The following is a 15,055-nucleotide window of genomic DNA, read 5'->3' on the forward strand; positions in this document are numbered from 1 at the left end:
CAAAATGACCAATTAATAAGTAAGATTTTGTAAAATGTAGAAATAGATCAGATCATGGGAAAACAGTTCATTTGCTTTTATATACGCCCATTTTATTTAACATAAAAAACATGTTTTTTAGGAACAACAGAGAGTGCTCTCAAAATATAATATAAATCATGAATAATGATGTCTAGTGGCTTTAGTACTATCATGCTCACCATTGAACTGATACTGAAAATTTCATTTTCTCTATATTGCAGCAATCCACGGTTAAAATTCATGGAAAAGAGTGTTTACAGAGAATGGGTAATCAATACACTTGCACAGTATTATCAAGGCTCAAGATGAAAAAGTAGGAAGGAACAAGATAGGAAAAACTGGGGCTTTATCTTATTGCCTGTGTCCTGGAAGACCTTCTCAGAGGGGAAGCTTGCATTGCAGCTTCTGAGTTCTTTGTTTCTTAACAATTGTAGTTTAAATCTCAGGAACAAATGAAACCTTTTTAAGACATCTGAAAACATGCTCTCAGCTCTAAAGACAAGCTCTATATAAAAATCTTCAATTATTGACTTTTGAGTTAAAATGCTACTGTTATGTAATCTCACATTTTTTCACGTACATAAAGTCTAGATGCTGTGAAATGAAATGAGCACAGAACGTTGATTTGATTGGCAGTTAGTGTTCGTAGCTTGGAAAAGTGCACAGTTGACAACAAATGTTGAGCATATTAATGCTAGGTATCCCCACCAGCCCCACCAAGTTGTTATCAGTTTCCTCCCAAAGGAAATCTTACCCTTTCTCTCCGGGGTCTTGCCAGCTGTCTGGCTCTTGGAACATTTCTCAGTTTTTGTACTGATCTCTGATAAACATGCATTTGCACTCCAAAGCTGCATAATACGTTCAGTCTCAGCATGGGAGTCTGCAGCTGTTATATGCTAAGGGTGTTATTTATGTTCTTAACAATTTTGAAAAAGAAAACTTTCCTTCTAGGGCCTAAATTACCTCTCAAATGAATTCAAATTCTAGATTTTTCTCTTAGTCTGAGAATTCCTTTTTTTAAATATCCTTTGCAATGTCGTGTTGGTGTCTTTGCTAAAAGAATTCCAAGAAGAGGCAACACTGTTGCTCTTTCTGCAGCTAAACAGAATTTGATGGTCTTGCTCAAAGTGACTATGTTATGTTTCCAATGGTCATTTATATTTGGTATATAATTTCCTTTTCCCCATTAAGCCTATTCCCCTGCAGAAGCTAAACTGTCAGAATACAAAGCAGAATGGCAAGAGTCTCCCTCAGCAGTGTCCTGATCACACGGCTAAGGGAAAAAAAAGTTAATGTACTGTCCTGTTCTTCCCATAGAAAAAGCTCTATTCGCAGATTAAAACTTCCAAGTCTATCTTCTAAATCAATAATACAAAGTGTTTAACTTCATCCATCTACTTACGAAACAAACATTTTTCTCTGATGCAAAAATATCTTTTTAGAACAAACCTGCGCATTGATGTGAGGTTGAATTGTTTCCAAACTAGGATTCTAATTATTATCCTTAAACGAGTGTCTTGAATATCTGATTACTTTTCTTAGTTGTCTCTGGTGTTTAGCCTCTTTTGTTGATGCTCCCCTGGTAGTGCTCTGGAGCTCACTTTAACTGGGCTTCCCTCATAGCTCAGTTGGTAAAGAATCCACCTGCAATGCAGGAGTACCTGGTTCGATTCCTGGGTCAGGAAGATCCCCTGGAGAAGGGATAGGCTACCCACTCCAGTATTCTTGGGCTTCCCTGGTGGCTCAGCTGATAAAGAATCCTCCCCCTCCCCTCCCTGCCCCGCGACCACCCCCCTCCTCCCCCATTGACCCTGGGTTCGATCCCTGGTTCGGAAGATCCCCTGGAGGAGGGAAAGGCTACCCACTCCAGTATTCTGACCTGGAGAATTCCATGGGCTATATAGTCCCTGGTGGAGAAGGAAATGGCAACCCACTCCAGTATTCTTTAGAGAATCCCGTGCACAGAGGAGCCTGGTAGGCTGCCGTCTATGGAGTCGCACAGAGTCAGACACAACCGAAGCGACTCAGCAGCAACAGCAACAGCATAGTCCATGGGGTCACAGAGTCAGACACGACTGAGCAACTTTCACATCCCATCACCCCTTTGGGGCTTCCCTGGTGGCTCAGAGGTTAAAGCGTCTGCCTGCAATGCGGGAGACCCAGGTTTGATCCCTGGGTCGGGAAGACGCTCTGGAGAAGGAAATGGCAACCCACTCCAGTAATCTTGCTGGAGAATCCCATGGGTGGAGGAGCGTGGTTACAGTGCACGGGGTTGCAAAGAGTCGGACACAACCGAGTGACTTCGCTTTCACTTGAATTCTCCTAACTTGGAGGTATGCCACCCGTCTCTTCATCCATTTCACTTTCCAGGGTGTTAATCATGTCACAATTCTACTTAAAAATACCTCTCATTCACCATTATCTCTTCTTTGGACTAGTATTGATTTGTATGTTCTATAATAAAAGTAATTCCAAATACAGCACTTTCCCCAGTTCTGCGAGCCATTTTAGAGCATTATCAAACCTGAAAGGGTCAGGGAAGCTGGTGGTCTGTAGTCAGCTGTTCAAGAGCATGGGTGGCCTGGGGACCTCCTGAACTTTTGACTGTTGTCTAAAGTCCTGCTTGACTGTCCGCTTCATCTGTTAAACAGAGGGCATGGTTTGAGCAACTGGGGATGGTTTAGCTGAAAAAGATTCAAGCTGACCTCTCATCTCCACCCCAGACATGCCCCAGTGGGGCCCAGCAGAGCTCAGAGTTATGCTACAAAGAACCACAGAGACTTTTCCAGCTCCCTGCAAGGGCCCTGGGCTCATAGTGAATACAAACCAACCGCATGGACTTCCCCAACCGCAACCCCCCCATATGCACCCTTGATGCACAGCTGTGTCTTAAAGTGATCTTAGGCACCCGGGAGTCTATTCAGTACTCATAAATATTCATACATACATCTGATTAAAGCAGACTGAATTATGGGAAAAACATATGCAATAGAGCCTGGTGCTATGTAACTTGAGACTGTCAATCAAAACTGTTAGTCGTTGCTGGGCTGGATGAAGACCTCAAAGCCCTGTTTTGAAAAACACCCCTACCTCATCGCTCAGTGCCTCTCTTGGCATGGCCCACATCTCCCTTGAGGCGTTCTTTCTGTTCTCTCTTCAATAAACTTCTTTTTGCCATGGCTAAGACCTCAGATTATTTTTTGTGTCCTTACCAGGAGCCAAGGCCCACAAGGCAGGATCTTCTCCAAATCTGTCTGGTAAGAAAACCTGCAGTCCTGTCAACTCCAGATGTTCGTCTTTAGAATGCTGCACCTGTCTTATCTGCCCTCACTAAACATTAGCTCATTCTCAGATGTGCTATTCCCTGGGACTCAATCTCTTAGCACACAGCATTTCTCACAGTTTTGTTGAAGCCATATAGAGCTTTCCTACTTACTCAAAAGAAGGTTCAAGAATTCAGTAAACTCTTCTGTAAGCTCCAAGTACATTAACTAGCTCCCACAGTTCTTGGGCTTTACCTTTAGCTTTGGTTTTGATTTTGGATTTAGCTTAAAGTCTTTGGACTTACGTGCACACAGGTGATATGATAATCCTTCAGATAATATTTTATTGTTATTACCATCATCTCAACTTACTCTCTCAACTTTTGTTCCTTTCTCCACTCACAGATGTTCATTTGAATGTACAGACTGCATGTCTTGCCAATTCAACTTCAATATATTCTTAAAAATATACATAAGGTGGGGTCTGTATCTTTTAAATTTATATAAACAGTAAGATGCTATTCACCTATTAAATCATACTTTTTGTTTAAAAATTACTTTTTGGATACGTTGATATGTAAGTCAAAGGCTTTACTTTTTCTATGCAGCCTCCTAGGTATGTAGGTAACCTGGGAGCTAAGCATTAAGAAAATTAATGAATAGTATGTGCTTCTCTGGTGGCTCAGTGGTGAAGAATCTGCTGGGAAATCCCATAGACAGAGGAACCCGGTGGGCTCCAGTTCACGTCAAGAGTTAGGCACAACTGAGTGACCAAACCACATGTATGTATATACTCTATATATGTATATATATACACACTCCAAATTTCTGCTGCCACAAAAAATGTAATGATGAACACCCTGCACATTTATCCACTGTGACCTGTTTGAAAACAAACAATGAGTGAAACGGTATTTCATGGAATGTACATATCCCTGCTTTCACTCTAGATTCCTCATGAAACATAGCCTCATTAGGTTACAGTCCCATCAATTGTGCATGATTTTTTTTTATTTTCCCCACTCCTTACTAGCACATAATACTGCTTGGCACTGCTTTACTTTTGCCTCAAAAATAGTTTTCTAGTTATTATTTTTTCCCTTTATTTGTGCAGACAGAGTTCATTTTGGTGTAAAGAGAATATGCTGTTATTAACTGGAGTCAAACGCAACTTCTAGTTTGTACCATCACTCAGAGAAGTCTGCCCTTTAGGAAACCATTGTGGTGGTGGTTTAGTCACTCAGTCGTGTCCGACTCTTGTGGCCTCATGGACTGTAGCCCGCCAGGTTCCTCTGTCCATGGGATTCTCCAGGCAAGCATACTGGAGTGGGTTGCCGTTGCCTTCTCCAGGGGATCTTCCCAATAGGTTCTTTACCAACTGAGCTATGAGGGAAACCATTGCACTTCTTAATTGTCACTCTCTATTGATTTGCCTGGCCTAGACCTGGGAAAAATAGAGGAAAAGAAAATTATTGAGGACTAACAGGATAATAAAGCTAAAGTTTCTTTTCTACCTCCGTCACAACCTTGATGATATGACACCATGTCCTGCAGACCCTGCCGCTTTCATATGCAGAAGAAAGAGCTCCATGGTCTACTAAGCACCCAGAGACATGCTGGGAGAACTTCGCCGACTGCATTGCCTGCTTGAACTTGCCCTGGTTCACTCCACTCCAGGTTCCACAGTTGTTCCACTCCAGGATTCACAGGCCTTCTAACGAAGCCACCCGGGTTGTCTGATTTGATTTCTGTTACCTATTGAATTACCTCTTCCATCTGCAGCATCTCTGAGGTTGGGGTCAAGGGAAAAAAATCACAGCTTTGCGTCCGACACCTTGTCTGAAACCCTGGGGTCTTCTTACAGCAACAGTGACTAACTTGTAACTCTATGTGTTCATTATTGGACGTGTCTCCTCTTAAAATTGCTTTCTGTTGTTGGAACCTTGTGTACAGAGGATTATCTATAACATTCTAAAGGTAAAAATGCTGTGCTGTACTTCGTTGCTCAGTTGTGTCTGACTCTTTGAGGCCCGGTGGACTGTAACCCTCCAGGTTCCTCTTTCCATGGAATTTTCCAGGCAGGAAGACTAGAGTGACTTGCCGTTTCCCACTCCAGGAGGTCTTCCTGACCCGGGGTCAGACCCGTGTCTCTCTCCTTTTGCACTGGCAGGTGGATTCTTTACCAATAGTGCCACCTGGGAAACCCGAAAAACACTGGGGTCTTAAAAGGCTCAGAGGAAAGATCCTACTAGAAAGGCAATTTTGGATTAAAATAATAACTGTTGTGCAAAGCCAAGATCACCCGTGCTGACATGTTTGAACAACAGAACATGGAGACAATATTCAAATGGGTTTCAGACCTCCCTCAGCTTTAATTTATGTGTGTCTATGTGTTTCTGTATGTCATGTATGTTACGTGAATGCTTAGGGGTCATCTGATGCTTTTATACTACTTTAATAAGGTTTTGTGAGGGGGATTCCTTTATTCACTGCAGTCACCAGAAGTCATACTTCAGTGAAAATATTTATTGTTCAGTCACTCAGTGGTGCCCAACTCTTTGCAACCCCATGGACAGCAGCCAGGCTTCCCTGTCCCTCATTGACTCTGGAGTTTGCTCAAACTCATGTCTATTGAATTGGTGATGCCATCCAACTGTCTCATCCTCTGTCGTCCACTTCTCCTCCTGCCCTTTATCTTTCCCAGCACCAAGGTCTTTTCCAGGGAGCTGGTTCTTCGCATCAGGTGGCCAAAGTACTGGAGCTTCAGCTTTAGCATCAATCCTTCCAATGAATATTTGGAGTTGATTTCCTTTAGGATTGACTGGTTTGATTTCTTTACTATCCAAAGGACTCTCATATAAATATTCACAAAATCTAGATTTGATTATTACATATTCAAACAGCTGGCCCAAATATTTTAAAACTCTAAATTAAACTTTAAATAAGTGAACTATTGTTTTATCATGCTCAGGAACTCATAACTTATCTTAAGGTTATAGCAATAAAAGTCAACATGTGACTATTATTTACAAGAAAATAGCTCACGCAATGTCTGACAGAAATGTCAAGCTTCAGATACAGATTTGGAAAGACTTTGACTCAGCTTTCAAGTAGTTCTCATGATCTTGAGTTCATCTGGGTATAAGATTCATACTCAGGAAGGATGGCTTATTTTTTTTTTTCCACATGATGATTAAAAAAAACAAAACCAAAACTACTTCACACAATAATTATGCAAAGGTCCTGAACTTCTTTGAACTTGATCATGAATAGCCAATCACTGAGGTTAGGGAGGTGCCATGCGGTTACCTACTTAAGCTTGGGTAAGCCTTGCCCCGGGGCAAAGCTTTTTTTTAAAGAATATCACATGCAGTGCAGGGGAAGAGGGGACTTACACAGTTCAGAGTCCACTGCCGGCATCAGCCAGAGAGGAAGGGCACATATAAAAGGTTCCCTGTTCATCACACAGTCAAGAGGCGATTCCTCGGTGGAAATGCAGGGTACTGCCAGGAAAGGGAAAGTGGAGAATGCTGGACGGGCCTTTCACGGACGCTCATTTCACTTTTGCATGGTCATCCTACTTTAATTATCCTCTCCAACCCAGCTGATTTATGCTTATACCGACCACATTTTACTTTCTAAAGGCTGATTTGATCATGCCACAGTCTGACATTCTGCACAGTTCCACATTGTGGATAGATGCAAATGTAAAAGGTCTTTCATTCTGAGGATGCATCATATTTTAGGGTTTCATATTTAATAACTGTTTATGCACAACTTTTTGTATAGCTTTTACTTTTTTTCACCACACCTGGTCATAGACTCTCATGTACCTGTGATTTTATTTCTGCTGTCTCTTCAGGCTTCTTTCTCTTTCCCATCCAGTGACTTCCACATATATTTGTCCCGTCTCACTTTGGTATCACCATGTATGTGAACTCCCCTTTGACTTGTCTGTGACGTTGTTCCCTCTTTTGTGCTTCCATGTTTCTTTTTTGTTTCTTTGTTGTGGTTCCCTTGATTTTTTTTTTTCCCCATTACTGGTTTATTTGAACATAATTTTTATTCACATATTTTCGTCTCTTTAAACATATCATTATTCTTTCTGCTGGACATATATATATATATAATAAAGAAAATGCATGTGAATAAGTAAGTAGACATTACATTTTCTTGGTAACTAACAGTCCTCATATTTTAGTCTCTATACACTTCTGATGATAGGGGTTTTGCATAATGTGCTAGACTATGGATAAAAGGCCAGCTACCGGCATTTAATTGATGATTTTATGAACTTATGAGGAACCATTATAGACCAAAGCGGATAAAACTTTCAAGCTGCCCTAAGCCAAATGATGTAGAATCATTATAAATAATTTCAGTCTGCTAATGCAGGAGAAAGGTAGTCTCTAGTGGCCACCACATCCCCTAGGTTTCTGAGCATACATCAAGCATCCACAGTAGTGCCTGGTACATTTGGATGTTTAATAAATGCAACCTGCTATTTCTATTTATTAATATTTTTATTAAGAGATAAGTTAGTAGCTAAGACCTCCTAAAAGACAAAAGCTATATTTAATTTATCTTTCTACAAAACAACATCACACTATTACAGGTGTTCCACTAATTATCTCTCAAAAAAATACAGAAACATAATGTTTAGGAATAAATGAGAAAAAATGGCCTAAAATAATCCTAGGTATAAATGGTATAAAAGTGACTTTTGCAGATAACTCTAACTAAATAAAAATTAAGAGGAAAACAAATTAATTGATTATTTAATACTAAACACAACTGTTTTAAAAATACATAGGTTGTTTTAGTCATTCTAAGGCAGTTTTCAAGTAAATATGAAAAAGATAAAGGTAAGGACAATAAAAGCATTAAGAAATAGTCCACAAATATTACAGGGAAAGTATATTGCACTCAGCTTTCTTTATAGTCCAACTCTCACATCTATACATGACCACTGGAAAAACCATAGCCTTGACTAGATGGACTTTTGTTGGCAAAGTAATGTCTCTGCATTTTAATATGCTGTCTAGGTTGGTCATAACTTTCCTTCCAAGGATTAAGCATCTTTTAATTTCATGGCAGCAATCACTATCTGAAGTGATTTTGGAGCCCAGAGAAATAAAGTCAGCCACTGTTTCCCTGTTTCCCCATCTATTTGCCAGGAAGTGATGGGACTGGATGCCATGATCTTAGTTTTCTGAATATTGAGCTTTAAGCCAACTTTTTCACTCGATCTTAGTTTTCTGAATGTTGAGCTTTAAGCCAACTTTTTCACTCTCCTCTTTCACTTTCATCAAGAGGCATTTTAGTTCCTCTTCACTTTCTGCCATAAGGGTGGTGTCATCTGTATATCTGAGGTTATTGATATTTCTCCCGGCAATCTTGGTTCCAGCCTGTGCATCCTCCAGCCCAGCATTTCTCATGATGTACTCTGCATATAAGTTAAATAAGCAGGGTGACAATATACAGCCTTGACATACTCCTTTTCCTATTTGGAACCAGTCTGTTGTTCCATGTCCAGTTCTAACTGTTGCTTCCTGACCTGCATACAGGTTTCTTAAGAGGCAGGTCAGGTAGTCTGGTATTCCCATCTCTTTCAGAATTTTCCACAGTTTATTGTGATCCGCACAGTCAAAGGCTTTGGCATAGTCAATAAAGGAGAAATAGATGTTTTTCTGGAACTGTCTTCTTTTTTCCATGATCCAGCAGATGTTGGCAATTTGATCTCTGGTTCCTCTGCCTTTTCTAAAACCAGCTTGATCATCTGGAAGTTAACATCCCTAGAAGAACTCTTAGAAAGAAGAAAAAAATAAAGAGCATGAATTTACTTACCTAAAGTTAAGCTAGGATAAGAAGGGTGATCTTTTAGAGAAGACACTGTTTGAGACAAATCTTTTTCAGTTATTATCAAAAGGCATACAAAAACTCTTTTCTTTAGCTTAAAGATTTCATTCAAGAAAAGGAAAACAGATCTATAGAAAAATAAAGAGTTTATAGCTGTGAAGTTTTGTAATAGAGGTGCAATTTCAAAATAAAGCATTATATGGTATAGCTGTATTTTACATTTTTATAAGAGAAAATGTGAGCTATTCATTTTTTTTTGTTATCCCCTTAACTAACCAAAGAAATTAAGAACTCACTGAAGACATATAGTCCTAAATATAATTTTTTACTTGCCAGCTTACATTAAACTGATAACACTTCCCTGTGGAGTATGTTTTATAATCTTGATAAAATGCTTTGACTGGCCCCACAGTGATGCTCTGCGTTTCACTATAAAAGAGGTTAATATGCCTATAACAGTGTACTCCTCCATTCTCTAATGGCATGAGTATGACCAATCTATTTTTATTGAAATTATTTAATTTTGGAGGCCTGAGTTAATACCTCCTTGCCTCAGGAGGAAAATATGATGTTTATGCTTAGGAACCAGAGATGATAAATTTAGCCATTATACTGAGCCTTTACATAACCATGCATTATCTATCTCTTGCTGTGCTGCTTATCAGAGCTGTAAGCTATTTCTCTATAAAACAAATATGTGTATCCTGCATTTACAAACTATTTTGTCTATGCTATGTTCCTAGTTTTTGTACTTGAATTTATTATATATGGCAAAGAATGCAATTAATTCACTAAATATATACATACTGCTCATTGCTTAAGTCCAGTATGCCCAGCCCTACGTGGCCCTGGAGAGTCCACCGTCATCACTGAGATGCTGATGCTGCCTTTGTAGTCCTTCTGTGCAGGTGGGGTAGCACACTAAGCATCTGGCTCTCACAGCACGGTTCCCTAAGGTAAATGAGCTTATCAGATTGGCTGTATTGAAGACGTGGCAAAGTCAGCAGCAACTCCTTTTGATTGGGATGTCAGAACAAAACAGCTCAACAAAACTGATCTCCAAGGATACTAAAGCAGTGATTTCTCAGCAGAGGGAAATTTTGTGTCCCCCTCTCTTCCCTGCTCACCCAAAAAGCTATTTGACAGTGTCTGCAGACCCTTTTTACTACTGACATCTAATGGGAAAAGAGCAGAGATTTTGCTAAAAATCCTGTATTCTACAGGAGAGCCTCCAACTGCCCCACGCCCCAACAATTATTTTTGTCTCAAAATGTCAATAAGATCTAGGTTGAGAAATCTTGTACTAAAGCAAGTATACAAAAGTCTAAGGGCCAAGCCATCGATTTGCTTTTTGGATAGCTTTGAATTTAAGTTGCTCAATTTAGGACTGTGAAAACAGAAGTAAATTCTTTGTCACCAATAAAATGCACAATTACTGAGTACTATCTGGGGAGAATACTTATTTTAATAGATGCCCTTAACCATATTGTTTTATCTCTTAAGTGTAAATAAAGGCATGGGCACTGGTTTTTTGTCTTGTTTGGTTTTTATACTTTAAAAATCTCCAGCTTTTGTTCCAGAAGCATAACTTTAGAGCAGTAGTAACAACTTCTGGGTGATTCATTTACTTTTTACTTTCTCTCTGATCTAAAAAAAAAAAAAAAAAAGAAAGAAAGTTGGAAGTTTGTGATCGACTTGTTTTTCTGAACTTTCTCTGCTAAACCAAAGAATCTCCTGGTGTTATTTGCATAGTTAACTGAAATGACCACTGGACAAACATCCCAAGGTGGGGCATCATGTGTTGAGGAGTTAACATCATTTTTTTCCCAATTAGCATACCCAAAGATATTCTGTTCTCTTCAGTCAAATCCATATGAGTCACTTTTTCCCTCCAGCTTTCCGTTGCTTGCCTGGTGCTGTAGCTGTTTTGGCCACTCACTGTGCAGTCTTGTAAGGTTCTTTGAGAAATGTCTTTGAATGATAAGTTGCTACACATGTACAAGTGATTGCTGATTTTGTTGCCTGCTTCCTGCAGGGCTCTGACATGATGGAAGGCCTGGCCTGAAGCTGCCAGTTATCCCTGCCAATCATCAGCCACAGTATATCTCTGCCCTCTTCCAACACCAACGCACTGTGGCAGCTTCTGTAGTTATCCTTGATAAAATTCTTTTGAGGCTTATTATAATCATCATTCATATTTCTTTCCATTACCAAAAGTATAAATCTAAAGAACCATTAATAACATGAGATAATATTTTTTTTAAAAATTGAAACCATGTGTCTGACCTTGAGATTTCAGTTTTTTCATTCACTTTTCAGGCCAAAAAATAATAATAAAATGGGGGGATACCTCTTTTAGGAAAAAAAATACCTTAAAATCAATGTGTAATTTTAAAATACTCATTATATGCAAAATATTTCATTGGATATTGAGAAATATTTAAAAATAGATAAGCTGGTCCCCTTGTCACACTGAATTGGCTGTTATCTAGACATGGGACAGCCAATTCCTTGGAAAACCTTTTGACAATGAAAAAGAAGACTGGATGCTGAAATGCTACTATGGGAAATTTACATTTTCACATCATTGTATGCCAGCAGAAAGTTGATAAAATCAGGATAAAGGGGCAGATCAGTGGAGGAAAAGAGAGAGTTACAAAACTGAGGTTGAAAAGGTAGCTTTAACTGATATCACATGGGGCTTCCCCAGTGGCTCAGCAGGTAAAGAATCCTCTTGCAGTGCGGGAGACAAGGAGACTCGAGTTCAATCCTGGGTCCGGAAGATCCCCTGGGAGAGGAAAATGGCAACCCACTCCAGTATTCTTGCCTGGAAAACCCCATGGACTGTGGGGTCGCAAAGAGTCAGACGCGACTGAACAACTGGCGCACGCACAGTGTTATGCAGGACATGGAAGCTCACGCTAAGGAGATCGAAGGCTCTCAGAAAATGCAATGGCATCACTGAAAAACTGAAGAAAAGAGCAACAGTTGTCCAAATAAGTCTGTGACCATTTTTCATCATGATTTTCAGCAGGCTTACCTAACTTTGACTTAGGACAAAGTGTCTTAGGACAAACACCATTAAACCTGCTTAACATGAATATTTGAGATTCAGATCAGATCAGTCGCTCAGTCGTGTCCGACTCTTTGCAACCCCATGAATCGCAGCACGCCAGGCCTCCCTGTCCATCACCAACTCCCGGAGTTCACTGACACTCACGTCCATCGAGTCAGTGATGCCATCCAGCCATCTCATCCTCTGTGGTCCCCTTCTCCTCCTGCCCTCAATCCCTCCCAGCATCAGAGTCTTTTCCAATGAGTCAACTCTTCGCATGAGTTGGCCAAAGTACTGGAGTTTCAGCTTTAGCATCATAGACAAAAAAATATTCTGTGTGGGAAGAGAAATTATAATTTCAGCATGAAGCATAATTTTATATTTTCAAAATGTTTGGCTTATTGAACTATGACTTTACCTAGCTAGGTAATTATTCAGTGCATATTTATTGGAATATTTTGCAAAAATGAAGTTTACAGTTGAATTAGTGATAGAAAAGTAAAGGAATGCTCAAAATTCTCCAAGCCAGGCTTCAGCAATATGTGAACCGTGAATTTCCAGATGTTCAAGCTGGTTTGAAAAAAGGCAGAGGAACCACAGATCAAATTGCCAACATTCGCTGGATCATCAAAAAAGCAAGAGAGTTCCTGAAAAACATCTACTTCTGCTTTATGGACTATGCCAAAGCCTTTGACTGTGTGGATCACAATAAACTGTGGAAAATTCTGAAAGATATGGGAATACCAGACCACCTGACCTGCTTCCTGAAAAATCTGTATGCAGGTAAGTAAACAACAGTTAGAACTGGACATGGAATAACAGACTGGTTCCAAATAGGAAAAGGAGTAGATCAGGGCTGTATAGTGTCACCCTGCTTATTTAACTTCTATGCAGACTACATCATGAGAGATGTTGGGCTGGATGAAGCACAAGCTGGAATCAAGATTGCTGGGACAATATCAATAACCTCAGATATGCTGATGACACCACCCTTATGGCAGAAAGTGAAGAAGAACTAAAGAGCCTCTTGATGAAAGTGAAAGAGGAGAGTGAAAAAGTTGGCTTAAAGCTCAATATTCGAAAACGAAGATCATGGCATCCAGTCCCATCACTTCCTGGCAAATAGATGGGGAAACAGTGGAAACAGTGGCAGACTTTATTTATTTATTTATTTGGGCTCCAAAATCACTGCAGATGGCAATTGCAACCATGAAATTAAATGATGCTTACTCCCTGGAAGGAAAGTTATGACCAACCTAGACAGCATATTGAAAAGCAGAGACATTACTTTGTCAACAAAGGTCCATCTAGTCAAGGCTATGGTTTTTCCAGTGATCATGTATGGATGTGAGAGTTGGGCTATAAAGAAAGCTGAGTGCTGAAGAATTGATGCTTTTGAATTGTAGTGTTGGAGAAGACTCTTGAGAGTCCCTTGGACTGCAAGGAGATCCAACCAGTCCATCCTAAAGGAAATCAGTCTTGAGTGTTCATTGGAAGGACTGATGTTGAAGCTGAAACTCCAATATTTTGGCCACCTGATATGAGGAGCTGACCATTGGAAAAGACCGCTGATGCTGGGAAAGATTGAAGGCAGGAGGTGAAGAGGATGACAGAGGATGAGATGGCTGGATGGCATCACCGACTTGATGGACATGAGTTTGAGTAAACTCCAGGAGTTGGTGATGGACAGGGAGGCCTGGCATGCTGTGGTTCATGGGGTCGCAAAGAGTTGGACACGACTGAGAGACTGAACAACAACAACAAAGGAATCTGAGTGTGGCATTTGATTTAATAAGGCTGATATAAATACCTACATTTGGAGGATGACTTATTCATTTTTCTACCAATATCGGGCACAGACATAGATTTTAAGTTTGTAGCAGAACCAATGACACCCCACTCCAGTACTCTTGCCTGGAAAATCCCATGGACAGGGGAGCCTGGTAGGCTGCAGTCCATGGGGTCGCTAAGTCGGGCACGACTGAGCGACTTCACTTTCACTTTTCACTTTCATGTATTGGGGAAGGACATGGCAACCCACTCCAGTGTTCTTGCCTGGAGAATCCCAGGGACGGGGGAGCCTGGTGGGCAGCCATTTATGGGGTCACACAGAGTTGGACACAACTGAAGTGACTTAGCAGCAGCAGCAGCAGAACCAAACTGGGAAAACTACAGCCTTTATTGAGCTTTCATTCTGGTGAGTGAGATGGGCAGCAGTCTAGTTGGATAACTGTAACATAAGAAGAGGACGACAGAGGATGAGATGGCTGGATGGCATCACCGCCTTGATGGACATGAGTCTGAGCAAACTCCTGGAGTTGGTGGGACAGGGAAGCCTGGTGTGCTGCAGTCCATGGGGTCACAAAGAGTCAGACAGGACTGAGCGACTGAACTGAATGAACATACAAATTTGTAAAATATTATGCTCACCATCAGATGTGGATTTAAGGTATAAAAGAAGGTAAATAAGATTAACAATAGTGTCAAAATGTTTTGTGTCAATTCCAAGAATGGAATTGCATTCTATCAACATGGAGAAGACTGAAGCAGGACATTTTGCGGGTAAGGATCAGGAGTAGAGCTAATGTGGAGATTTCTCTTAATGTTATTAATCAGCATCTAAATAACAATACAATTTACTATCAGATAAGCAGATGGACTCCTAAGTCTGAATTTCAGGGGAACGGTGTGTCAGTGAAGATACAGTATTGGCACACACGGTAATAGGATTTTACAAGAGATGAGTGTAAATGGTAAAGCTCAGAGAAGACATGAGTAACTGGGGATCCCTAGGCTGATGAGCCTAGGGATGACAGAGAAATAAAAAGAAATGGGCTGCAGAGGAGACAGACATAGA

Source organism: Bubalus kerabau, chromosome 14 (genome assembly GCF_029407905.1).
Source record: "Bubalus kerabau isolate K-KA32 ecotype Philippines breed swamp buffalo chromosome 14, PCC_UOA_SB_1v2, whole genome shotgun sequence".
NCBI lineage: Eukaryota > Metazoa > Chordata > Mammalia > Artiodactyla > Bovidae > Bubalus > Bubalus kerabau.